This window comes from Callospermophilus lateralis, chromosome 2, assembly GCF_048772815.1.
Source record: "Callospermophilus lateralis isolate mCalLat2 chromosome 2, mCalLat2.hap1, whole genome shotgun sequence".
In the NCBI taxonomy this organism is placed as follows: Eukaryota; Metazoa; Chordata; class Mammalia; order Rodentia; family Sciuridae; genus Callospermophilus; species Callospermophilus lateralis.
Genome location: NC_135306.1, coordinates 202,253,103 through 202,280,250, shown reverse-complemented (window position 1 = coordinate 202,280,250; position 27,148 = coordinate 202,253,103). Strand labels below are relative to the sequence as shown.

The window sequence follows — 27,148 nt, the reverse complement described above, 5'->3', positions numbered from 1 at the left end:
TAGTCTGCAGGTTTAATTCCAGATACTTTGTCTGGTTCCTTGTTTTGGTTTTATTCAATCAGTCCATCTCCTCCCATTATTGCCCTGCATGTTCTTCATCTTTTGAATATCCTGCAGGTACACAGTTATGTCACAATTTTTTACTGTGATTATGTACTTACTGTCTTGTTTGGAAACTGTCCTTTTAATCATTCATTGTCTCAGGAATCCTCCTTCAAAAGTTCATTTCTAGAGGGATGACTCCCCTGTCCTCATGATATCTACCAAGGAATCATTGAACATTTTCTGTGAGATTGTGTGTGTGTTTATCTCTCGATTAACTGGAACAGAAGACCTTGCAACTGCAAACTCACATTTTGTTTGCAAATTTATAAGTAAGCATTCAAATATAGAGATATAAAAGTTAATCCAAAAGGCTATTTGAATGAATCAATAAATCTGATTAAATAAACTATGGCATAAAAGTACTGTTTCCTTCTTCCCTGCCCCTTATTCTTAATATCCTATTTCAAAAATTTTAAAATCATGTCACTATTTAAATTTAAGCAAAATTTCAGATACCAACAGTCAGCACTTATATTCAATATTCTACTTTCCTTTATTTTAACCAAGAATATTTTTTAGTAACTTTTAGTGAAAATTCAGACCTAACCAATAAAAAGCCATGATCTATTCTTTACACAGTAATATCATAAAGCTTTTTACATTTGAGATTCCAACATTCCTTTTATGAAAAGGACAGATCATGGAAAGCTATATTTAGGGTCATAGGGAGATTACACCCACTACAAGTCCACTGTTGACTTCTCAGAAAGCTCAAAGATCAGAATCATTCAAAGAGTATCTTTTAAGCAGGCTCAGTTGTCAGTAAGTAGAAGTCTCTTTGCCAAACATTTCTGTAACTTTATTGAAACTATCTGTCAGTCTAAACCCGAAGACTCTGAGGAAATCCTTCCATTATTCTGCAGCAGTGAGTCACAGCCCATCAGGAGAAAGTTGAATGAGGATCAACACATTACAGGTCTTGGTGAAAGGAAGCATTTTCTCCTTCTGAACTTACCTCCATAAAGTGATTCCTTTAGGTGATCCCCTGTACAGCCTCAATGTCCTTTGATGAGCTCCTGGATCAAGCCAGAGGCCTGGGGAGATTCCAAATCTTTCAGCTAGTTCTCTTTTGCATCACCAACCTCCTAACATACCCTCATTTCATACTGGAGAACTTCACTGCTGCAATTCCTGATCATCGCTACGGGGTCCAGAGTCTTGACAATGACACTGTCTCTGGTAATGACACTGGGACCCTCAGCCAAGATGCCCTTCTGAGGATCCCCATTACCCTAGATCCAAATCTAAAACCAGAAAAGTGTCGTCGCTTCATCCATCCCCAGTGGCAGCTCCTTCACCTGAATGAAACTGTCATCAATACAGCTGAGGCAGACACAGAGCCCTGTGTGGATGGTTGGGTGTATGACAGAAGCTACTTCCCCTCCACCACCACAACTGAGGTAAGAAGCCTCATTTAAATCATCTGCTTATTTGGTGTTAATAGCAAGAAGGAATTTGCTTTATATATTTAGTCCCCAGATGTGTGCCGTAGTCAACACTTTCTTCCTTTCTTATGCAGGTAGCAATTGTTTATCTACACTACAATGCTGTTGAGAACATATAGTATTGGAGTTAATGAATTGAACAAGCAAAACATATACCTATAATTATCCTTTAATGAGAAAGATCTATAATTTTAAAAGTGATCAAATGTTATACTAAGTCGGTGGTTCTCAGTGCTGAAAAACTGACCCTGAGAGCAAATAAATCATAATCTCTGGGCATTGGATCCAAACACTAGTGTTTTTTATGTTCTTTAAGTGATTCAATGTGTGGCCAAGGATGAGAGATATTGTAGTAATTGAAGTATGGACTGCTAAGAAAAGTCAAAAGCAGGACCCTAAGTCACTTACATGATGAGAAAAAAAATAAGCTTTCAAATTTTTGGTATCTGAAATTTCTTAAAAATGTGTTTTTATATGTTTTAAATTGTAGTAGCCAAAGAATGTGTATAAGTTAATGGAATAAAGAGAGTTGGTGGCCTGAAGGTAAAAATGAATAAAGACCTGTAGAAAAAAAGATGCAGAATATTGGATGGCTATGAGGCAAGAGAGAGGCAAGTGCTCTTGAAGGGCTGAAATAAGTGGAGGAAGGGCGACCAGGGGAGAGTGACTGTAGGTGAAGCTGGAGATCGGGCAGGATCCACACAGCAGAGTATCACATACATCATATCTGGGAATTTGTGCTCCTTTTCCACTGAGTGCAAAGATTTTTAAAGGCTTAAAACCTCAAACTCCACTGTGCTTTTTTTGATTCTCTTCCAGTGGGACCTGGTTTGTGAATCCCAGTCATTAAAAACCAATGGTTCAAACTCTGTTTATGACTGGGTCACTGTTGGGAAGTCTGATATATAGCCTTCTTTCAGACAGGTGAGTGTCACCCCACTTTCTTTTGGACTGTTGGTCAGATTAAGTTTTCAGTAAGTATTTATTCCTTTATTTAAGAAATCTTGGGCTGGAGTTGTAGCTCAGTGGTAGAGCACTTCCTTGCATGTATGAGGCACTGAGTTCGATCCTCAGCACCACATAAAAATAAAATAAAGATATCATGTCCATCTACAACTAAAAAAATAAATAAAAGAAAGAAAAGAAATCTTGCTTGAGCTCTGTGTGTTTGCATTGAACTGTGTAGTGGCCCCACTTTCTGATTTCAGGAAACTACAATCAAATATTAGTGCTTGGTACATAAATTAGATGCTACAATTTGTTGTGAAAAACTCATTGTGCTGCATTAAGAAAGACAGGATAGGCAATGTCGATCATATCAGTTTCAGGGAGCAATTTTCGAGAAAATCCAGAATGTGAGGTGTATAAGTAAGAGTTAGTTCAACAAAGGGAGAGAAAGGAGACTTGAGGGAGAAGGCATTTGCATGTTTACAAGTATGTTCCTGTTCTTGGCAACATTCTGAACCACCTAGACCCTGTAAGATAAATGAGAATAGATATTTTTATACTGGTCATCATTTCATACATGCATTGTAGGCACACATACAGAGGGTAATCACTATTATAAAATCTGAGGGTTGAGTAGCATCGTGGGCCTGATGGGATGGTAAATCACTGGAACTTTAACCTGAATGCTGGTCCTTGTGAAATGACTTTAATAGATAATGTTTGTAACCAGAAAAGGTAATTATTAAGAACTTAGGAGGATGCAATGTGGAGGTGAGAAGTTTTGGGCTTCTAGCTTCCTTGGAGAGATTCTAGAGAAGGCAATCAACCATGGCTCTCACACAAGCATGTCTCCCACAAGAACGCAGATGGTAATGCAGATGTTCAAAGCCACCTAGTAGTCTTAGTTTAACATTGTAACTTTGAGCATACAATAGTTAATTGTTGCCTATGTAGATTTCTGGGTCAAAGAATTTATTTTCCCCCATTTTTTAGGCCTCTGTGCTACCAATTTGTATTGCAGAATGAATTAACAAAATAGTTGAATGAAACATGAATAAGTTTTCTTTGAGCATAGATTCAGGTTAATATCCATAAACAGTAGAATAAAATTCATATAAATTTCTATTGAGCCATGAGAAAGAACAAACTATTGCCACATGTAATAACATAGGGGAGGTCTGGGGTTGTGGCTCCGCAGTAGCGCGCTTGCCTAGCACATGTGGGGTGCTGGGTTTGATCCTCAGCACCACATAAAAATAAAATAAAGGTATTGTGTACAACTGTAACTGAAACAAAATATTAAAAAAATTAACAGGGGAAACATTACATGACACAGAACTACATAATACATGATTTCAATTTTTATAAAGATCAAAGCATACATATTAATATATAGTGTTAAATTTTATGGTATTACATATTTTTGGTTGAAATGGCGTCCAGGAGAGAGTCTGAGAAGGGCTTCTTCATGAGAGTGATGTTATATTGATTGAAGACTAGTCACATGGATACAGTAGTTTTGTGAAAATAATTAAACTTGTAAACATTTGAGATCTGCATATTTGTGTATTATGTAAAGCTCAAAGAAATGCTTAATAAGATGTTTAATGATGGTGGGGATGTGACTACTGGATTATGAGTATAATTTGATAGAAAGCAATAGTAGCAGCCAGGAGACCAGTTGTAAGAGGATTGACTTCAATGCTCATGACAGAGATTTGTAAGATGGCCCTATCAGATCTAAAGTAGGAAATGATAGAAGACAGTTAAAGAAAAATAGTTGGTATTAATTATTTTAGTTGACAAATGTCTGGAGTGCATAAATCTGATGTATTTACATACATTGAATACATACAAACAGTGTGTAATGATCAAGACATTAACATTTACATCTCCTTGAACATTTAAAAAATTTATAAACACACAGTAATTATACTATGAAGTGCAGTGTGATATTTCATTTTATGTATACCTTATATACTGATAAAATCTGGGTAATGAACATTTCCGTCTCCTTATGATTATTTTGGTTTGCAGTGTTCAAACTCCTCTCTTCTAGTGATTCATAAAATATACTATAGGTTATTGTGAACTATAGTCACCTGCTTTGCTGTAGAACATTAGAATTTATTACTGCCATCCATTTGTGCTTTGGTGCCATTATCCAACTTCCTTCTCCTCCCCCTCACCTCCCCCTGCTTCTAGTAGTCAGATATTATGAAGTTCAACCCCCCTATCAAATGAAGGGCCCTCTGCATTTCTGACAAATAACCACCCAGTTTCTCAGAACCCTTTAGAGAATTTGTAGCTCACATTTGCAGCTAGCATTTGACTGTTGTTGATAACACATTCCATCCATACACTATGTTGACCTGTGTCTTCTCAGGCTTAAAATTGTTCTTCCCCAGGGAACACCCAGTGGTATTCTATCACACATAGAACAAAACCCTGAGTTTCCTCTCAAGTCTTGCCAGTCTGAGATCTGGCCTCTGCCTCCCTTCCTCATCTCACCTACCCCTTCTCCATTCTCTGACAGTCTTCAGAACATCTAGCTGGATTCTGCCATATGACATTTATATTTGCTGTTCTTTCTGCCTAGAATGCTTTTCCCTGTACACTGTTCAACCCAACTTCTAAGTACTCAGATTCAAATGTTACTTCCTGAAAACTCTCTTCCATGACTCCCTATTTAGTGATGCCTCCACCCAAGTTACTCTTTTTATTTTATTTTTTTAGTTGTAGATGGGCACAATATCTTTATTTATTTATTTATTTATGTGGTGCTGAGGATCGAACCCAGGACCTCACACATGCAAGGCAAGCGCTCTACCACTGAGCTACAACCCTAGACCCCCTCCTCAAGTTACTCTTGTTGCATTTTCCAACCTTTAATTTTAAGAGGAATTTTATAACTTTGCCTTTTAAATGCCTATTTCTCCACAAGGACTATCTGGAAGGCTATTGAAATAGTCCAGAAGAAAGATGATAAGAATGCTAATTAGGGCTGGGGATGTGGCTCAAGCGGTAGCGCGCTCGCCTGGCATGCGTGCAGCCCGGGTTCAATCCTCAGCACCACATACAAAGATGTTGTGTCAGCCAAGAACTGAAAAATAAAAATATTTTAAAAATTCTCTCTCTTTAAAAAAAAAAAAAGAGTGCTAATTAAAGGGAGACCATGGAGACGGAAAGATGTAGTTGGGTTTGGGGAATGTTTTAGATCTAGAAGATTTTTGTGGTGTTAAGGATTGAACCCATGGGCAGTCCACCACTGAGAATTCCATCTTGTTAAAAAAAAAAATGTGTTTTGAGGCAGGATCTTGCTAAGTTGAGGCTGACTTTGAACCTCAGCCTCCTGAGTCATTGTAATTACAGATATGAACCACCATGCCTGTCAATAAGCTTTAATTTTTTACGTCAGTTTTAAGTTTACAGAAATATTGAGTCCAAAGTACAGGGAGTCCCCAATACACCCTCCCACAAACAATCTCACATAATATTAAAATCTTACATTAGTGTAGTATGTTCATCATAACTGATAGACCAATATTTATATGGTATTGACTAAAGTCCATAGTTTACAACAGGACACAATCTTTGTGTTACATGGCTTTGGGCAAGAGTATAAAGTCATGTAGCCATCATGAGAGTATCTCCCTAAAAAGGATCTGTACTCTGCCTGATTTAGTTTGAGAATTTATTTATTGTACTTATTGGATTTTCATTTCTCATTTTTCCAATGATTGTTTCATCATGTCCACATGGTATCAAAGTCCTCTTATGCCATGTGCTTTGCTGTGCATTCTGGCATCACTCTCAGATTAGCAGGGATGCTTACATCTGTGATTTTCGTTGTTGACTAGTATTATGATTCCACTAGACCACAGTATAATGTCCTACTTGTTAAACATTTTACCCTAAATCTGAAGTTATTTTATCTTTTCTTGTTTTCCACATATTATTTTTGTTCTGAAATAAGCTTACCTGTTCCAATCTTTCTTAGGTTTGGGCGGAAGGTGGTCTACCTGTGGTGCGTACTCCAGCTGGGCATCGTTGACACCGATGCAGCCTTCACCCCCACCTTCCTCATTTACTGCATATTACGCTTCTGGGATGGGTTGAGTGTCACGACTATTGTGATAAATTCTTTTTGTCTCAGTAAGTCAATAATTTGAGACTTTCCTTTCTCCATGTCTGAATTGACCGTGAAATTACCCTTTGCCTGAAATATCAATTATGTACATGTTTTCTTCCAGTGTCAGAATGAACAACGTCCCAAGGGAAGTCTGTGAGAATAGTCCTGATGATGTCTCCTACAATATTGGGCAAATGTTCCTTGGAGGACTGGCTTTTACCATTCGAAAGTGGAACACACTGCAACTGGCTGTGTCTATACCCTTGCTTGTCCTCCTCTTGCCCTCCAGGTATGCACAGTCTCCACATTCTTTACCAGGGTGGCCAAGGTGATAACAGAAGAGCTATGTCACTGGGTATCTATATGGTCCCAATACTGGTCCTAACCCCATTAACACCCATTTTGCCATTCAAAGATGCAAGAGATGAAATAGAAAGGAAGTTTGAATGGAAATTGGCAATTTGCAGTCACCATTTTTGCATAATAGGCACAAAATTATCATGAAATAATTGTAATAGAAAAAATCAAAAATTTTATCATACTTTCATGAGTGCAGAATAATAACATATAAGAGTGAGGATCATTGTGACATACTCAAAAATGCACATAACATAACTTGCGAAATTTCATTTCCCAGTACCTCCTCTTTCCCCACCCTCCTCCCTCCCTCCCTCCTAATGTCTTCCTCTACTCTTCTGGTCTCTCTTCTACATGTTACTTTCTTAATTGATGCACTAAGATTATATATAAAAGTGGGATTCATTGTGATTTGTTCATACATACACATAGCACAATTCAGTTAATTTCAATATCTAGTAACTCCTTGGCATCCTTTCTTCCCCCACCCTTGTCTACCGTCCTCTGCTTTACTGTTCACCCTTCTATTTTCATGAGCTCCTTCTATATTTCATTCCTTTTTTCTCTCTACCTTCCACATATGAAAGAAAATATTCAGTCTTTGACTTTCTGAGTCTGGCTTATTTCACTTAGCATTATGCTGTCCAGGTCAACCCATTTACCTGCAAATAACATAATTTCATTCTTCTTTATGGCTGAATAAAACTGAATAATACTGCTTCTCAGTGAGGTAGATGTTTAATGGATTTCAGTAAAATTCAATACTGAACAGTCAGAGACTCAGAGAGGCGCAGAAATACTGATGTTTCAAACGTAGGATATGAAAGTGTACATCAGTGCCAAGCTAGTAGTGGCTACAGCTCTGGGTCACCAAAGATGAGAGAGGTATAAAGAAAGAAGCAGCAGAAAAAATTGGCATGGAGACACCAATAGAATAGAAAGGGAGCCTGAACTTAGCTTACTCTGGATCTATACTTGGAGTTGATTATTAAAAAGTGTTGTCTCCTAGTATGGCAATATGTAAATCAATGGATGTGCAACTGATGTGATTCTGCAATCTGTATATGGGGTAAAAATGGGAGTTCATATCCCACTTGAATCAAAGTGTGAAATATGATATATCAAGAACTATGTAATGTTTTGAACAACCAACAATAAAAATTAATTTTAAAAAAAGTGCTCTGTCTCTATGTTTCTCAAGTTAGGAGGAGAGAGCCAAAGTGGGAAGCCAACTCATGAAGTCACACTTGACATGGGGAATACCTTTGCTTCAGGAACCAATAGAAAAGATTGGCACAGCAACCTGGTTGGCATCTACCATATGACCTAGAACGCATGCCATTGAAACAGGCACACAGAAGATTTTATCTAGGAGAATCAGCTCAAAGATATAGCAGGGATGGCAACTTACTTTCCCTTGGAGTCTGATGCTCACTCAATCAGCTGAAGAGGTTCAGGAAACCAAACAGGCAGGCATGATTATATTCAAGGATTGAGTCTTGGAAGGCCATAGTCCTAGGTGGTGGAGGGTGCTGTGACCTGTTGTGCCCCCTCCACCAAGGGAAGTTGGTTACCCTATGAGTAAAATTGTCAAGAAGTATTTGGGATTAGGACAACCAGAAGAAATTGACATCTGCCTGGCCCTATGAGTTTGTTGATCTTCTCTCTCCAGAATATAAAAAAGTTCCAATCATGGATAGATCCCAACTGTGGAAACTTTCCATTTAGAAATTTGCATCATCCCTCTCCTAGTCATGTGATATTTTTCTTTCCAACCTACCTTGTACTGATGAGCAAGAAACAAAGAGTCATTTCAACTAACTTTGAGTCAGGCCACTCCATATTTGGTTCTAGGTATAGCAATCAATACAAAAGAAGGAAAGGTTTAATAATCTCCCAACCTTTGATATAAGAGGTTCATACCCCAGGAAGAAATGGAAGGAAGGGCAGTCTGGCATAAGTAGTAAATATCCATCCTTGTCCAGTTTCAACCACCACAATGAAGACAATTCTTTTATTTTTGTTAAGAATTTTTTTTGTTCTTCCAGTTGTATTTTCAGAGTTCTTCATATGGATACATACGTATGTATGAATATATGTGTGTATGTATATACATTTTTCACATTTTATCATATTTTTATTTTATAATTTGTTTGGGGGGTTAGTGAGGTTTTGCTATTGCTGTTCTCCCTCTTCTCTCTCTAATACTCAAAATTCTCTTGTTCTCCCCTCTCCCACTCTTTCTTTCTCTCCCTCTCCTTCTCTCTCTCAACTTAATTTTAATTTTTTAAATTTTTTCCTCCTTCTTTATGACCATCACTTTATACCTCTCTTCTGCTTTCTTTCTTTTTTATAATATTTTAGTCTTTCTTTTCCCTTTTTACCCATTTTTCTCTAAATGGATTGAATTTTTACCATTATTTAAAACTATTTTATATAATTTATGCCCCCACCATTCATGTTGTCACAGTTATTACTATTGTGGAAGTCACAGCTGACACCTGATGTTTGATTTTAGTGCTATGTCTAGTTCATGGCTGTTTGTCATTGTTGCTGTTGCTGAGTTATGACCCCACCATTCCTGATTTTGTGGCTATTAGTATTGAAGATGTTATATTTAGGACCTGGTATTTTAGTGCTCTATATTTTTTGCTACTGCTGTTGCTGTTATTTTTCTTTTTCTGTGAGATGCTAGAAATCTGGTATAACACTTCAATTTCATGGGGTAGATATTATGCTGCTGAGATACACCCCCAATCCATCTAGGAGACGGCACACCTTGATCCATATACAACCTAATCCACTCAAGCTTCAGCAACACTATATCACAAACAATAGGAGACAAAAACCCCAAACCGACAACCAGGTCACAAGTAGGAATGACTAGAGGGTTCATGGATCACTCATGAACATCTGTACTTATAGAAACAGCAGAGAGAAATAACACAAAAACTGAGAACACCATATCTATGAAGGGCTTTAACAGAGATTGCTCCCAGACCCTTTTAATATACACAGAATTAGCAAGTCTAAAAAAACATCACAGAAGATATACCCCTTATGCACAAATATATATAACACAATTGCCTGACTTACCAGAAGGACCCCACCCTTATGAGATCTCATAGAAAGTAGAATTCTCAAGCTCCAACACAATATATGCTATCAAAGTACAATAAAATACATTGCAAACAATTAGCAGGAAAACTGTACTATGAAACACACTTGGAAATATATTCAACAATTTATAACAACCTGGTATCCAAAAACACTACACCAAGAAAAGTTTGTACCCTAAAAATGTCACATAAAAGTGGAAGAGAAATCCATCTCAACAGATGCCTAAGTCTCAAAATAGGAAATAAGAAAAATTATGGTAAAATGAAACCCCCAAAGGTTTATAATTCCCTAGGAGTGACTCCAAAGATATTGAAATATATGAAATTCTGGATAAATAAATCAAAAGAATAACTATTTTAAAAAGAAGATTGAATTCCAAGAAAAGTCAGGAAAACTGAATGAGCTAAGGAAGGCATTACAGAATATTAATGAGAAATTCAACAAAAAGATAGATATTGGAAAAAAACAAGAAGAAATCTTGGAAATAACAGGCATAATAAGTCAAATAAAAAATTCAGTTGAAATTAAAGCCTTTTATTATATTATAGCATGCAGAAGGATAATCTCAATTCTTAGAGATAAGGTGATCATTCAGACAGTACTTAAGAAAAAACTATGAAACGACAATAAGAATATAAGAACTCTAGGACATAATTATGAGAGTAAATTTAAGGCCCATTACTCAATGAAGATACATTCAGTCTAATAGCATTGATAACCTTTGGTGAAATAATACAGAAAATTTTTAAAACTTTAGGTATGAGATGAATATCCAGATATTGGAGGCATGTATAGTCCCAAATAGGTGGGATCAGAAGAGATCTCTCCATGACATGTTATAAGTAAAATATTTTAAAAAATACAGATGAAAGAAAGAATTTTAAAAGTTGCCAGAGAATAATGACAAGTCACATTTAGAGGTAAACCAATAAGGATAAATTATGACAGCTTAGACTCTAAAATCCAGCAGGGCTTGGCATTAGAAAATCCAAACTCTGAAATAAAATAATTTCCAGTCAAGATTGCTATATCCACTCTTTCACAATGAAAGGAAAAGAAAAAAAAATCCAAGATAAGTATAAAATGAAAGAATTCATGATCCCTAAGCCAGCACTACAGAAATTGCTTAAGGAAATACTATACACAAGAGAACTCAAACTACAAAGCTCCTGAATGGATCCCACACTCGCTAGGGAGAAATTAAGTAAATGAAATTTGAGACTGAGTGAAATATGTGAAACAAATCAAATTACAGAAAATAATAGTCACCTCTTCATAAATATTAAATAAATGGTCTCATTTTAATTAAAAGATGTAGATTAATAGAATGTATTAAAAAACAAGACCCAGCTATATGCTGTTTGCAAGATTCATCTTATAGACAAAGACAGCCATGGGCTGATAGTGGAAGGATGGAAAATGATATTCTATGCAATCAAAGTCCAAAAACAAATAGTAATCACTATGCTCATGTACTACAAAGATATTTCATGCAAAAATTAATCAGAAGAGACAAGGAAGATTTCTACATACTTGTAAAGGAACCAACCCAATGAAAAAATATAATAATAGCAATACTTATGCCCAAAATAAATGTTGATGCACCTAATTACATAAAACAAACACTTCTTGACATTAAGTCTAGAAGAGCTCAGCTCCACACAGACCCTGGGCAAGACCTGACTGCAATAATACTGGTGATTTCAACACATCCATCTCACCGAAAGATAGGTCATCCAGATATAAAATCAATAGAAATGTTATGGCTTGAGGATGAGGTGTGCCCCAAACCCTCCTGTGTTAATGTTCAGAGGCAGGATGATTTAATTATGAGAGCTGTAACCCAATAATTGGATTAATTCACTTGATGAATTGAATTCAGGGGCACTCGACCACTGAGTCACATTCCAGACCTTTTTTGTCTTTTATTTAGAGACAGGGTCTCACTGAGTTGCTTACCACCTCTCTTTTACTGAAGCTGGCTTTGAACTCTCCATCCTCTTGCCTCAGTCTCCCAAGTTGCTAGGATTACAGGTATGTGTCACCACACCCAGCTAAATTAATAATTAATAATTTGAATGGACTAACTGGGTGGTAACTATAGGCAGATGGGGCATGACTGGAGGAAGTAGATCTCTGAGGGTGTGACCTTGCAGATTATATTATGTCCCCATGGCCCCTCTTTCTTTCTCTGTGCTTTCTGATTATGATGAGGTAGGCAATATTCCACTGCCATGCTGTTCTTTCTGCCTTATCTTGGGCCAGAGCAATGGAGAAAGCTGACCATGGACTGAACCCCTGAAATCATGAGGCTAAATAAACTTTTTCTCCTCTAAATTGTTATAGTCAGGTGTTTGGTCACAGAAAAAAAAATAACACTTCCTACCTAAATAATACCATAAATAAAATGCATGTAACAGACAGTTATAGGCTATTTCATCCAATAACAGTTGAATTCACTTTCTTTTCAATAATTCACAGAACCTTCTCCAAGATAAACCAAACTTTAGTCATAAAGCAAGTCTTGGCAACCACAAATATCAGTGTATTTCTTACATCTTATCAGATCATAATGGAATTAAATTAGAAATAAACAACAAGAAAAAAATACAGATCACATAAACACATGGGGAATAAACAATTCTCCTTTGAAAAGGAATGGGTCATAGACAAAATGAGAGAAGAAACTTTAAAAATTCCTAGAACCAAACAAGAATAATGATACAACATTAAAAAATCTCTGGAGGAGCTGGGATGGTGGCTCAGCAGTAGAGCGCTCGCCAAGCACAGGCGGGACTCAGGTTCGATCCTCAGCACCACATAAAAAAATAAAGGCACTGTGTTGTGTCCACCTACACCTAAAAATAAATATTTTTTTAAAAAAATCTATGGGTCATGTACAGAGGTATTGCTAAGAAGAAATTTTATAAAAGTAGACATCTACATTTATAAAAAGAATAAAAACAGATATAAAATAAACAATCTTACTGTGGAACATTATGTTCCAAAATAATTTATAGTAATTTAAGATTATTGCCTAAAAAACAATTGTTCCATTATTTTATTCTATAATTATCATTGACCACACGCCATCTTGGGCCAATATTATCATCAGTTGCGGAGTCCTCTTCAAAATCTTAGGGAATGTTCCTTAGGCTCTAAATGTTATTAGATGTCTCTTCTCCTTTCGCTTCAGATTTTCAAATGCTGTATCCTTTTATGGCCTCGTACTCAACCTGCAGCACCTGGGGAGCAATATCTTCCTGTTCCAGGTTCTCTTTGGAGCCATCATGCTCACAGCCAGATTTGTTTCCCTTTGGACTCTGAATTACATAGGTCGTCGGACAAACCAGACACTGTTCTCCTTCCTGGCAGGAGTTTTCATTCTGGTCAACACATTTTTGCTCCAAGGTGAGAGAGACCAAGGTTTGGGGAAAGAAAGTGATTCCCTCATTCCTTAGGAATTACATCATCTTACCTTCCTGATGCCATAAGAATATCATTAAAAGTCAAAGATTCTTTGCAGTTAATATGAAGGTTTGAAATGGCAAACTCTTGGCAGGACTTAGGTTCTGACTGTGACTATATCCTTAAGGAATGGTTCAGACACAAAGCTGTCCTGACCACATCCATGATGAATCTGAACATCAGTTCCAATGGTATGAACAGTTTCTTTAGAAGAGGAACTAACCACATGCCTCTGGCTAATTACACTTTTTTAATTTGTTATGTATGACAGCAGAATGCATTATAATTCATATTACACACATAGAGCACAATTTTTCATATCTATGGTTGTACACAAAGAGTCACACCATTTGTGTCTTCATACATGTACTTAGGGAAATGATGTCCATCTCATTCCACCAACTTTCCTACCCTCATATCCTTTCCCTTCCCCTCCCACCCCTTTGCCCTATCTAGAGTTCATCTAATCCTCCCATGCCCCTCCCAATTACACTTTTCATAACAGTCATGGAGCAGTTAGGCCTTGCAATTGCATCTCCAAGTGGGCATGTGATACTCTCCCTGGGACTCGTCCTGATTCTTAAAGCCTCCTGAATACATTTTTAGGAAAGCCTCCTTGAATTCAGTGAAATAAAAATCCCTCGTCTTCAGACAGAAAGCAAGAGCACAGCAGGAGTAAAACAAGAGTATAATCTTAATATGTCTTCTAATAGTTTTGTAATCTGTACCTAGACAAGAAAAAAATAATGAATTCCACTTTTATGTATGATTAAAATGTACTAACTAAAATCAAAATATAAATAAAAGACCAGTAAAGTAGAGAAAAGGGACCAGGGGGATGGAGGAGGTGTATGAAAGGGGAAGTACTAGTAATTGAAATGGAACAAATTATGTCATATGCACTTATGAAGGTTTTAAAATGAACCCCACTGTTATGTATAGCAATAATGCACTGATAAAAAAACACTAGAAACCAACTTACTTTACTAAATTAAATGATCTGGCTGGGGATGTGGCTCAAGTGGTAGCGTGCTCGCCTGGCATGCATGCGGCCCGGGTTCGATTCTCAGCACCACGTACAAAGAAAGATGTTGTGTCCGCCGATAACTAAAAAATTAAAAAATATTTAAAAAATTAATTAATTAATTAATTAATTAAATGATCTCATTAATGATTGTGGGAATTTCAGTGGTCTCCATGTTCCACCATGTTCTCATAGCAGAAACATATTTTGTAGGATTTCAGACTGGAAGTCTCCACTCTTCCCCCCAGCAGGAGAACAATTCTATTTTTTAAAGTCCTATTTAGAACATTTTATTGAATTAAAAATAATATATTTAACCTTTGTGAATTCAGTAATTCAAAATTATGTTATTAATTCCCAGTATGACATTATTCACTTGTAAATAGGATTCCTAATGTTAGGCTTTTAAAATCTTGAATTATTGCCTAGAACTTGCGTCTCTTCAGATTGTCCAATCCCTTTGTCACTATGTGGAGGAGGACCTTCCCTACATCACGCATTGTTCCCATACTCTTAGTTCTAAGCTGTTCAAGACACGGGTCATAAACTCCTCAGTTTTTATTCACATATAGTTCTAGGCCCTCCAGAAAATGCCCTGAAAAAATTTTTTTGACAAAGTAAATAAAACAAATATTTCCTTATTTCTCTATTCCCACCATTATGAGCAATACTCAAATATGCAGAGAAAATTGAAGCAAGAGATTTAGATCCTTTGGTTCAGTGTTTCAGCCCAGCATTCAGCAGCTCATCAACCTCTCCATCATCTCTGAGGGGTTGCACTTTGTCTGTCATTTGTTTCTCACCTGCAAACCCTACAACAGAATCACCTCACAATTATTTAGGGATAGACAGATTTCTTCAACCAAGATTTTTTATTCTCCCTGATCTCTTCTCTCCAGAAATGCAGACTCTGCATGTGGTTTTAGCAACTTTGGGAATTGGAGCTGTGTGTGCTGCCAGCACTGGTTCTGCTCTCCACCAAATTGAGCTCCTCCCCACTGTATTCAGGTACAAGAGCTAAACGACCTTCTCTCTGCTTTCCAAACAGGACTTTCTTAACTGATTGACACTTACTGCAGGGAGAAAACTGAGACTGTTTAGATATCCAAGACATGAATTATAATAGAAATTTTAAAAGCAACTAATAACCCACAATTATTTAAAACAAACTTTATGCCTGGCAATGTTCCACGTCCTTTACTGCAGCATTTTGTTTAATCTTAAGACCACTCTACAGGATCGGTGCTATGCATATCCTTATTTTAATAACGATGAAACTGACTAAGGAATCAATAGAGGTCAATATCACAATTAAAAGCTGGTTGTCAAAGGCCATGTGTTCAATAACTCTGCTGTATTGTCTCCCAAAATAAAATGGAGTTGACAAGTGAGAACATATATATACAGATGTGTACAAGATTTTCTTTGTATTGCTATTTTCATCCTAAGGTCAACACTGGGAGGCATCACTACAGTATTCCAGAGAACAGGGGCAATACTGGCTCCTCTCCTGATGACCTTACTGGGGTATTCTCTCCGTCTGCCCTGGATCATCTATGGAGTCATCACCCTCCTTGCTGGCCTTGTTATCTTGCCCCTTCCAGAAACCAGGAATCAGCCTCTTGTTAACACCCTCCAGGATGTGGAAAATAAGTAAGCAGGTGCCCTGGTTGTCACCTGAGTAGGAAGTGGCTATGTTCTATAGCTCAGTGATGAGGAAGCAAATGACCATTTGCAGCCATCTGTCCTTCACATAGGTTCAGATTTGAGCTATTTCTGCTATACCTGTGTCTTTTATTCAGCAGCAGCTCTCCTCTACCCATAAAGCTGTATCACTCCTCTTGAAACTAGATCACATAGACCATCTTGCACCAGTACTTTAGCAGTGAAAAGGTCAAAATTAGTTCTACTGTGAATGGCACACACTCTCTGCCCTTATGGGAAGCACACTGCTGGTGTTTTCCTATAAATATGTGAAGGCTCAAATACTTAATTCTCATACTCATGGTTGTGGGAAGACATTCTCGCACGTGATTGTGCACCTCCCTGACTGGGTGTGAGGCTTTCTGACCAAACTGTGTCGGAGCTTATCCCCACCCTCTCCAGGTGCGAGAGCCTGTCCGCGTGGGGGTATGACTGTCCATTGACCCTGAGACCAATTCCCCTGAATTTCTTGTTCCCTAATAAAAGGCCACTCCCTGGTGTGCTCTCTCTCTCTCTCCTACTAGTCCTGAGTAAGCCTTGCTGCCCCACCGGGTGGTTCAAGGCGAGAGCTAGAGGGAGGGCCGTCTCGGACCTGGTCAAATAAAAAGGTAATTGAGTCTTGTGTGTTTATTTTGATCTCACTAGTTAACTTCTATGCTACGAACCTCTTGTATGAAACCAGCGTGCTGGTCGCGCGGTGGAATGGTATTATCAGGCATGAGTGTTGGATATGTAATGGGGAGGAAGTGAGCTTGCATCAAAGACACAAACTTGATTACTGCTTCAGTCAGAAAGGATTGTGAGACTAAAACAGAACAACCTTACTTAAAAAAATGACAATGTATCTAAAGGAAGTGGATCCTATAAGATTTAATCCAATTCAATGCCATAGGTATTGGAAATTTTGAAGAGAGAGAAACCGAGCAAATGGAATGACAGAATTTGAAATGAGGAAAAATAAGAAAATGTCCTTAGAAATTTCCATTTTCCCTTTGAATTTTCCAAAGATGTCATTGATCAAATGTCTAAAGAGACAAGGGTAAGAGTAGCAATACTCAACACTGTCTTCCCAGGCATTTCCAGGTATCAGGCACCATGGTGTCTAGGGAGTATTAGATTACAAAGCTATCAAGAAGAGCTTGTTACAAAGCTTGTCATATAGCTTTGTAGGGTATGTGCACTTTGCAGGGTATGTGCACTTATTTTACATATTTTTTGTTTTATTATTTCTTTTTCCCAGCACAAAATATTCAAGAAAAGTAAAGCAGGAAGATACTTCCATGAAAGTAATACAGTTTTAAGGAGTTCCCAAGAGTAATCCAAAGAAGAGCAAAATGAGGGGGGGAAAAAGTCTAGATTGTTCATTATACCGACAAAACTAGCCAAAAATAAAATGGACAAATGAATGCCACCTACAATCACTAAATATACAAGATCTTCTCAAAGTATTCATGAGTTTATGTAATTTCACCAAACAATTGTTGGTTTGGGGGGAGACATTGCAAAAATAGTTTGAAATTCATCTTGAAATTAATAATAGAAAAAAGAAGATTTGTTTCCACGATCCAGCAGTCCCATTACTTGGTATACATACAAAAGAGAGAGAGTTTGTATGCTAAGAAGATACCTCACTTCCATGTTTATTGTAGCACACCTCAGTGTCCATCAAAAGATGAATGGATAAAGAAAGTGTATTTGTATCACATGAAATGGAACACTACTCAATCATAAAAATGAAAAAGGGCTTGGGTTTATGGCTCAGTGGTAAAGTGCTCACCTAGCATGCATGAGGCACTGGGTTCAATCCTCAGCACCACATAAAAATAAAATAATGATATTGTGCACCTAAAACTAAAAATAAATATTTTTTTTAAAAAAATGAAGAGGGGGTGGGGCTGTGGCACAGCAGCAGAGCGCCTGCCTCGCACATGTGAGGCACTGGGTTCAATTCTCAGTACCACATAAAAATAAATAAATAAAATTAAGATATTTTAAAAAATAAAATAAACAAATGAAGAAAATTCTGCCATTTGCAATAACACAAATGGACCTGGAGGACCTTATGTTAAGTACAGTACACACTGAGAATGACAAATAGTGTGTAACTCACTCATATGTAAAATCTAAAAAAGTGTTGATCTCAAAGTAGAATAGATGGTGATCTCTAGAGCCTGGGGCAGTTGAGTGGGGGAGTGGATGGAGGATGATCAAAGGATACAAAATTACAATTAAGTAAGAGGAATAAATTCAGAGATCTGTAGTACAACATAGTGAATATAGTTAAAGATAGCATATTGTATTCTTGAAAAATGCTAAGAGGATGGTTAAGTGCTACACCATAAAGAAATGATAGTTATCATTTCATATGAGGTAATGCATGGGGTAATTAGCTATATTTAACCATTACACAATGACTATGTACTTCAAAACATCATGTTGTACACAATGAACACATAATTTTATATGTCACTGTAAATAAATAAACTTGAAAACAAGAAAAAGTAGTAACAAAGGGGCTGGCTCATATATCATGAAACATGTGCTACATTTTATAAAAATTACAGTGATCCAGACAGTAGTAGTATATGCCACCACAAATCATAATAATTCCAAAAACATACTCCTGAATGAATAGACACTTAATATATGAAATTTTTGGTGCCAAAAATCACTTATCAATTGAAATATTATGTAATAAATAATATTAATGAGCTCTCTGGAAATAAATTCACAAAAAAAATTGCAATGTCTCTTTTGGTGGTAATATTTTAATGTTTTCCTTTGGATTCTTTCTGGCTTCACATTTTAAACAAACCACTTGAAATATTGTAAATATTATCATATATTAAAGAACTATTGACATGATTGATGACTTCAACATATGCATGTGTATATGTATTTAATTTATAATTAGTAATAAAATTGTACTTCAATACAAAGATGGGCAAAAAACAAGAGCAAATAATCTTCAGAGGAAAAAAGCCACATAAAAAAATAAATATAAAAAAAGATGTCCAAATTTGTGATCAAAGAAATACACACTAAAATGAAGTACCAACTTTCATTTGCCAAAACAACAAAAATTATTAAACCTATTATTTAGGGGCTGGGGATGTGGCTCAAGTGGTAGTGCACTCGCCTGGCATGCGTGAGGCACTGGGTTCAATCCTCAGCACCACATAAAAATAAAATAAAGATAGATATCATATCCACCTAAAACTAAAAAGTAAATATTTAAAAAAACTATTATTTATTCTCCAGGTAGGTGAGGTACAGTGAAATGGAAATTCATATAACACATGACCTCGATACAAATTGCCAAGCCATAGTGATCAAAACAGCATGGTACTTATATAAAAACACACACACAGCAATGGAACAGAACAGAAAATCCAGAAATTAATTCTCATATTTATAGACATTTGATTTTTTTTTACAAATGCACCAAGAACATACCTTGAAGAAAAGGCCATCACTGCAACAAATCATGCTGGAAAAACTGAATAGGCACATGTAGAAGAATTACTATACCCCTACTTCTCACCATATACAAAAATCAACTCAAAGTAGATCAAGAACCTAAATGTAAGTGCTGAAACTATGAAACCACTAAAAGAAAACATAAGAAAAACAGTTCAAGACATTGAAATTGGAAAAACAATTTTTGAATAGAACCCCCCCCCCAATGCACAGACAGTGAAAGCAAAGCCAGACAAGATAATATCAAACCAAGAAGCTTCCGCACAGCAAAGGAACCAGGTAAGACAACCTATGGGATGGGAGAAAATATTTATAAACTATTCATCAGAAAAAGGGGTTAATATCCAGATGATTGGATGTCAGCCACTCAATAACAAAGAAAAACTGATTTTACAATAGGCAAATGAGCTAAGTAGATGATTCTCAAAAAAGACATATAAATGGCCAACAAGTATATGAAAAAAAGTTCATATACTTTTATATATGAAAAAAGTATATGAAAAAAAGTATATGAAAAAAATGTTCAACGTAGTTGAACAATGTACACTAGTCATCAGGGAAATGCAAATCAAAACTACAAGGAGATATCTCTCACCCTGGTTAAATTTGCTATGATCAAAAAGACAAAAATTATAAATGCTAGCCAAGATGCAGAGAAGGGATAAATTTCATACACGGTTGGTGGAAATATTAACTGGTATAACCATTGTGGAAAATGGAATATTGAGTCCTCAAAAAACAAAAAACAGAATTATCCCATGATATAGTAATCCCACCACTAGGTATATTTATCCAAAGGAAAGGAAATCATTCTATCAATGAGATATCTGCATGCTCATGTTTACTGCAATACTAAGCCCAATACACAAGCCATGTATTTAACAAGATGTCAAAGATGATTATTTGAATGGAATTTTTTTTAAAAAAAACAATAAAAAAGAGGATCTGGGCATGTGGTAGTCTATGAAGCTCACTGCAAATAATGTAGCAGTGATGTCCCTGAGGCAGATGAGTGCCACAGATGGGGCCTGGCCAGCAGCAAGGGGGCCTAGGCTTTTGCCTCCCTCCAGTTCCCTAGAAGCAGGTGGCACCCAGCACTGAAGCAGAAAACCAGAGGTGTCTCTCCCCAACCTCAGCCTGGGCCAGAGGAAGCCAGGCAACTTGGGTAGCTGGAGGCAGTTCATTGCCCAAGAATGGGAGCTGTATTCACTTGGACATGAAGACGTTTTAATCGCCAGAAGTGATTAATCATTGTTTAATCATTGTTTAGTTGGAAAGTGCAGGGAGAACTAACATTCTCTACAAATTTTCTGTGAATTAAGTTGTAGATTGTACAATAAAAGGAAATGTAGAAGAGAGGGTGATAAATAATACACATTCTCAACGTTGGGTATTAATGGACAAAGAATCCATCCATTCCCCCTGGAACACTTGTTAGCAGAACAAGTGTTCTGAAGAAAAGAAAAGAGTTTGTACTAGCTGTAATGGACATAAAGAGGGCTTCTATAACTAGAGAAGAACTCTCTTAAAATGTTCAGTGCATCAGAACCTAAAAAAAAAAAACTAGGGTTGTCAGTTTTTCCTAATAAGCAAGATGTTAAAGAATTCATGGATGTAGCATAAATCTCCCACTCTTTGAAATAAGTAGTGTCTATTTTTCTTTTTATCAAAAAAGTTAAGAACAGATTATGATAAATATATCTAAATCATTAACTTTTTAGCCCTAATGTGTGTTCTTGGCACATTTGTCAAAGATCAGCTCCTTTAAAAAGAGTCTATGGTGAGATGGGGTTGTTGCTCAGCGGTAGAGCACTTGCCTTGCATGTGTGAGGCCCTGGGCTCGATCCTCAGCACCACATAAAAATAAATAAATTTTAAAAAACTGTATCCATCTACAACTAAAAATATATTTTTTTTAAAAAAAAAGAGTCTATGGGAAGAGGACAGTAAAGATCTTCTCATCTTTGGATGTGATCTCATCCATTCAAGAATCTCATCAATGGAGACTATTATTAGAAGTTGGTGAATCTATAGAGATGAATGGTTTAGATATATTAATCTAATGGTTTAGATATATTTATCATAAACTGATCTAAATTTTTTATAAGAAGAAAAATCAACATTATTTATTTTTAAAACAAAGATGAAGTCTTACCTTCCAATTTGTTTTCTCATTAGTTCCTTCCAAGATATTTAGGCTCTGATTGACATTTTCCCCGGACACTGTGTAGCCTGTGGTAAATAAACAGGGAGAGGACAGTACTTTTGACTTTAAGAGCTTTACTATCAGTATAACCCTCTGTAGTTGAAGGCTGATCCCTTCTTGTTCCATTCAGTCAAAATAAAACTTAGTACAAATATTTTTTCCAAAAATTGAAAATATAATAACTACTTATATAAAGTATTTCTCACACTATTGTGTATGTATTGTGTATATACCTCAAATTCAAGTTAATGGCTTTGATTTATGCTCTAAAGAAAATCTGATAACACAGAGATTAATAACATACTTAGTTATAACCCTAAAGAGATAGGTACTAGCATTGGTGTTAATGCCATTTTGTTCTTTTCCCTAGGGTCTCTATGCTATACCAACCAAAACCCAAAATCACTTAGTTACTCTTAAAAAAAGAAGGAAAGAGAAAGGAAAAACTTGAGGAAAAAAGACATAAGTAGTGTCTAGAATATTATTCAGCCATAATAAGGATGAACTCCTGTCATTTGCAGCAACTCAAGAAAATGATGTTGTGTGAAATAAGTCAGAAAATTAGTGGAATAATAAATAGACAATTAGTGCATGGTTTCACTCATTCATGGAAGCCAAAAATAGTTGATCACATGGAAGTGGAGAGCATAAAAGTCACTAAATGTTAGGAAGGTGAGTGGCAGAGGAATACTGAGAAGGTAGATAATGAGTACCAAAACATGGTTGAGGGGAATTGTTCATCTTTCTGTCACTGTGACAAAATACTTGAGAAAATAAACTCAAAATGATAAAATACATGGGCTGGGGATGTGGCTCAAGTGGTAGTGCACTCGCCTGGCAGGCGCGGGGCACTGGGTTCGAACCTCAGCACCACATTAAAATAAAGATGTTGTGTCCACCGAAAACTAAAAATAAATATTAAAAAATTCTCATATTCTCTCTCTCTCTCTCTCTCTCTCTCTCTCTCTCTCTCTCTCAAAAAAATGATAAAGTATCTATTTTGGTTCACAGTTTTACCATGGTTGCTCGGTCCTGTTGCTATGTCAGCAAGGCAATACATCATGGCAGAGAGTGCGTCTTGGTGGTCAGGAAGCAGAAAGTGATAGGAATGAGTTGGGATCCCAATGTCTCCTTTAGGAACACACTGCCAATGACCTAATAGCTTTCAGCTAGGTCCCACCTCCTAAAGCCACATCCCAATAGCCACCTCTCCACACCTCCATCTACTAGAACACAAGCCTTCAGCACACGAGCTTTGGGAGAACCACTAAGTTACGAACTATATATCATTATTTATTAAAGAAATGATTTTTACTAATGTGTGTTCTTGGCACATTTGTCAAAGATCAGCTGACTGTTGCTGCATTGTTTTATTTCTGAGCTCTTTATTCTGTTCCATTGATCAATATGTCTGTTTTTGTGCCAGTAATATGCTGTTTTGCAATTGAGGAGCTTCTGTGTAACTTAATATCTAGAGAACAGTCTAATAGAATTCTTTACTGTCAGGCAATGCATATGCTCATGGATTAATATAAGTATTTAGCAGTACCTGTCTGTGTGAAAAGACAATTGCAAAGATTAAATATGTACAAGTTCATAATGGATCACCATTCAAAAATGAACATGTGCAATTTGAGAGGTAGCGCTAACTTTGAACTCAAGTAAAAGAAATGTCTCAAAAGAAAAATAATTACATTCTCATTGGCAGACTTATATTACAAAAACTCATACTCAATTGTTGTTATATTTTAATCTTGTCAAAAAAACTTACTGTAGAAATAAATTATGGAAAAGAACAAAAAAATATGGAAATTTGCTTTTTCTTTTGTTATATAAATACCTACATAATAGCTTCAACTTTGCATCTTGTGCTACAAATCTTAAACTATTTATTATCTAAAGGTATATTTCTTATTCGTCCCAGAAAATATCTGCCAATCCATGATACAAGATTCTTCAAGTCTGAGTTTTGAGCCTCCTGTCTCATGATTACTTCCAGAACAGAATCTCATTTTCACTTCCTCAATGGACATTTATTAAGCAACTGAGGATTGAAAATATCTGATCTGCAGGATAAAGTCAACTCTTTTGTTTATTCCTTTAAAATCTCTTCTCCAGTTATGCACCCTCTTTAGTACCTGACTATGTTAAGAAAGCAGTGATTGCACAATGATCCCATGTTCCTCTCCACCTCTGTTCATAGTTGTGTGCTTATTATCATTCCACCTGAAATTATCTTTTCCCAGTGTTTAATTTTACCTACCCTTCTTTAACTCTTGAGGGTCCACTCACCCTCAGATACCTGATTGAAACCTTATCTCTACAGCTGAGACTTCCCAACTTTGCCATTTACTCAGTACCACAAACATCATCTTGTTGATTCTTCCACAGCAAGTTGTGCATCCTGCCCTCACGACCTGAACTCTTCCTCTCTTAAAGAACTATGAGACCATTATGAACATTCAACATGTCCTGTGAACTCTGTGTTCCTAGCAAGCACACAGATGGTGTTCTAAAAGTATGTTAAATAAATGAAAAATAAGACAGAATGTAAACTGCTTCATCAGAAGGACTGCTAATTCTCCCCTGCCTCCACTCCTTGCCCCAGAACCATTTCCCAATTTCCAGAAACTTAAAATCATTCTGAACTCCTAGTTAGATGTCCATTAAGGTAAATCTCCAGTTAATAAAATTAATATTTTACATTGAACATTCCATCTGGATTTAATTTAACTCACAATTGATTATTTTAACTAAATGTTTTAATCAGAATGAAACAGTTACTAAAGACTTACCCTTTGTTCTTTCTAAAAAAGAAAGAAAAACAGTTCAAACCTGTATCAAAATTTCCATTTTAGTGGGAAATGGCTGTACACCCTTCAGCAGATATACTTGTGTTTGCTTCAAGTTTATCAAACCACAAGTCCCTTCTGGTTTTCTAGTTGTCTACTGAAATCAGGGACATTCACAGAAGAAGAGTTTAATTAGTATGTTTGTCAATTGTTAGAAGAAACATTTTAAATAATTCTCTGGAACTCTATTGAAAAATTTGCTTGAACTAACACTGCTTTCCTAAAGTGTTGCAAAAAGGGATCGTTGAGAGATAAGAGATGTTAGAATTAACGCTGGGTGTGTGAATTAGTACTAGGGAACTGTGTTCTATCTCCATAAAGTCATTCTTTGCCAACGATGACCTGTTAACCTTCTCTAAGGAGCCCCTAAATCAAGCTGGAAGCATAGGGAAATTCCAAACCCTTCAGATGGCTTTCTCCTACCTCTACCATGGTAATGTCTCTTCACCTGGGGTTGAAGAACTTCACTGAAAACATCTCTGGTCATTGCTGACAGATTTACCTCCTCAACTATATGACATTTTTTTGCTAATGGCACTGGGATCATGATCCCAAATGTCCTCGTGTGAATTTGTATCACACTGGACAGAAAACTGAAGCCATGTGAGTGTTATAATATCCTCCACACTCAGGAGCAGCTCCTTCATCTTAGTGGGATTTTCACAAACATGAAAGAGTAAAAGAAACTAGATCTCTCTACACCGACCAGCTATAATAAGAAAGTCTGTGTATGGTCCAGGAGTTTTGACTTTGTGAATTTACTTGGGTGAGTGACATATGCCAAAGTTAAGAGGCACTGTGCTACATGATAAAAAGAATGTGAAAGGATGGTGAAGCAAGAGTCCTACTATAATGTACAGGGATCAAAACAGCATCCTGGAGAAAGTTACATTTCAGATGACACATAAATTTGTTTATCAATTACTGAAGTACTGAGAGTTGATTGTGTAATAATAAATGAAAAATATTATTCAGATGAGATAATAATACTGCTGAAAGGCTCATAGGTGAGAGAGAATTTGGAGCGGTACAGAAACTGGTAGAAGCTGAGTAATTTTTGAGTGTGGTATTCCAAGTGAAAGCAGCCAAAGATAAGGATAGGGGGAAATGAGGCCATATTAGTTTCCTACAGCTATCATAAAGTACTAAAGCTTAATGACTTTAAACAATGTAAAATTTATTCTTTCAGAATTCTGGAGTCTGGAAGTTCAAAACCAAGGAGCCATCAGGGCCATGCTCCCTTTAAAAGCTCTAAGGGAAGATCACTCATTTCCTCTTCCTCACTAAAAATTCTTGGATTTCTTGGATTTCTAGTAAATGCATCACTGCAATTTCTACCTACATTATCTCATGATGTTCTGACTATATATCTATATCCAAAGTTCTCTTCCAATGAGGACTCCAGTCATTAGAGGGGCACACTCTAATCAGTATTAACCTCTTAGTTTTATTACATCTGCAAAGACCCTGTTTCCAAACAAGTCCACACTCATAGGTCCCAAGGTTTAGGATTCAACATATATCTTTAGATGACACAGTTCATCCACAACAGCCTACCCTCTAGCACCCCAAAATTCATATTCTTCCTGTGTGCATTCATCCCACTTGACATCCCCAAATGTCTCAACCCATTACAGAATCAACTCTGAGTCTAAAATCTTAACTAAACATCAACTCAAAAGTCCCAAATCTTATCATTTAATCACATAAATCAGGAATGGGTGAGAAACCTGAAAAATTAGGAGAAAAGTTACCTGCTTCCAAAATACAATGGTGGAACAGACACAGGGTAGATATTCCCATTCCAAAAGGAAGAGAATGAGGGGCTGGGGGTGTAGCTCAGAGGAAGAGCACTTGCCTAGTATCTGTGAGGCACTGGGCTCAACCCTTAGCATTGCATAAAAAATAAATAAAATAAAGGTCCATCAATAACTAAAATGTTTTTTTAAACAAAGGAAAAGGTGAGAGGAATGAAGGGATTACTAAAGTATATTGGGGATACAGCAGAGTAAGTTCTACTAGGTTTTAAGACCCTGAGAATAATTCTCTGGGGCTCAGTCCTCTGTCCTCTGAGCCCTCCATGATAGCAGTCAAACCCCTGGCTTCCACATCAGTGGCTCTGCACTAGGAATCATTTCTCTTTTGTTTTCTGCCCCTGTTCCTTTTTAATCTGACAGTGTTCCAGCTGGCAAAACTAAAAAAAAAAGAAAGAAAGAAAACAAACTTGTGATTTTTCACAAGTGTCAGGAGAGATTCACTTCATTTGACAAGAGGGTTATCAAAAAATCCTACCAGATAACCCCATCT

General features: G+C 36.6%; 1 pseudogene; it reads left to right on the top strand.

Moving 5' to 3' along the window:
- Nucleotides 1-1,103: 1,103 nt before the first annotated feature.
- LOC143390565 (steroid transmembrane transporter SLC22A24-like) lies at nt 1,104-17,604 on the top strand (annotated as a pseudogene).
- Nucleotides 17,605-27,148: the final 9,544 nt, after the last annotated feature.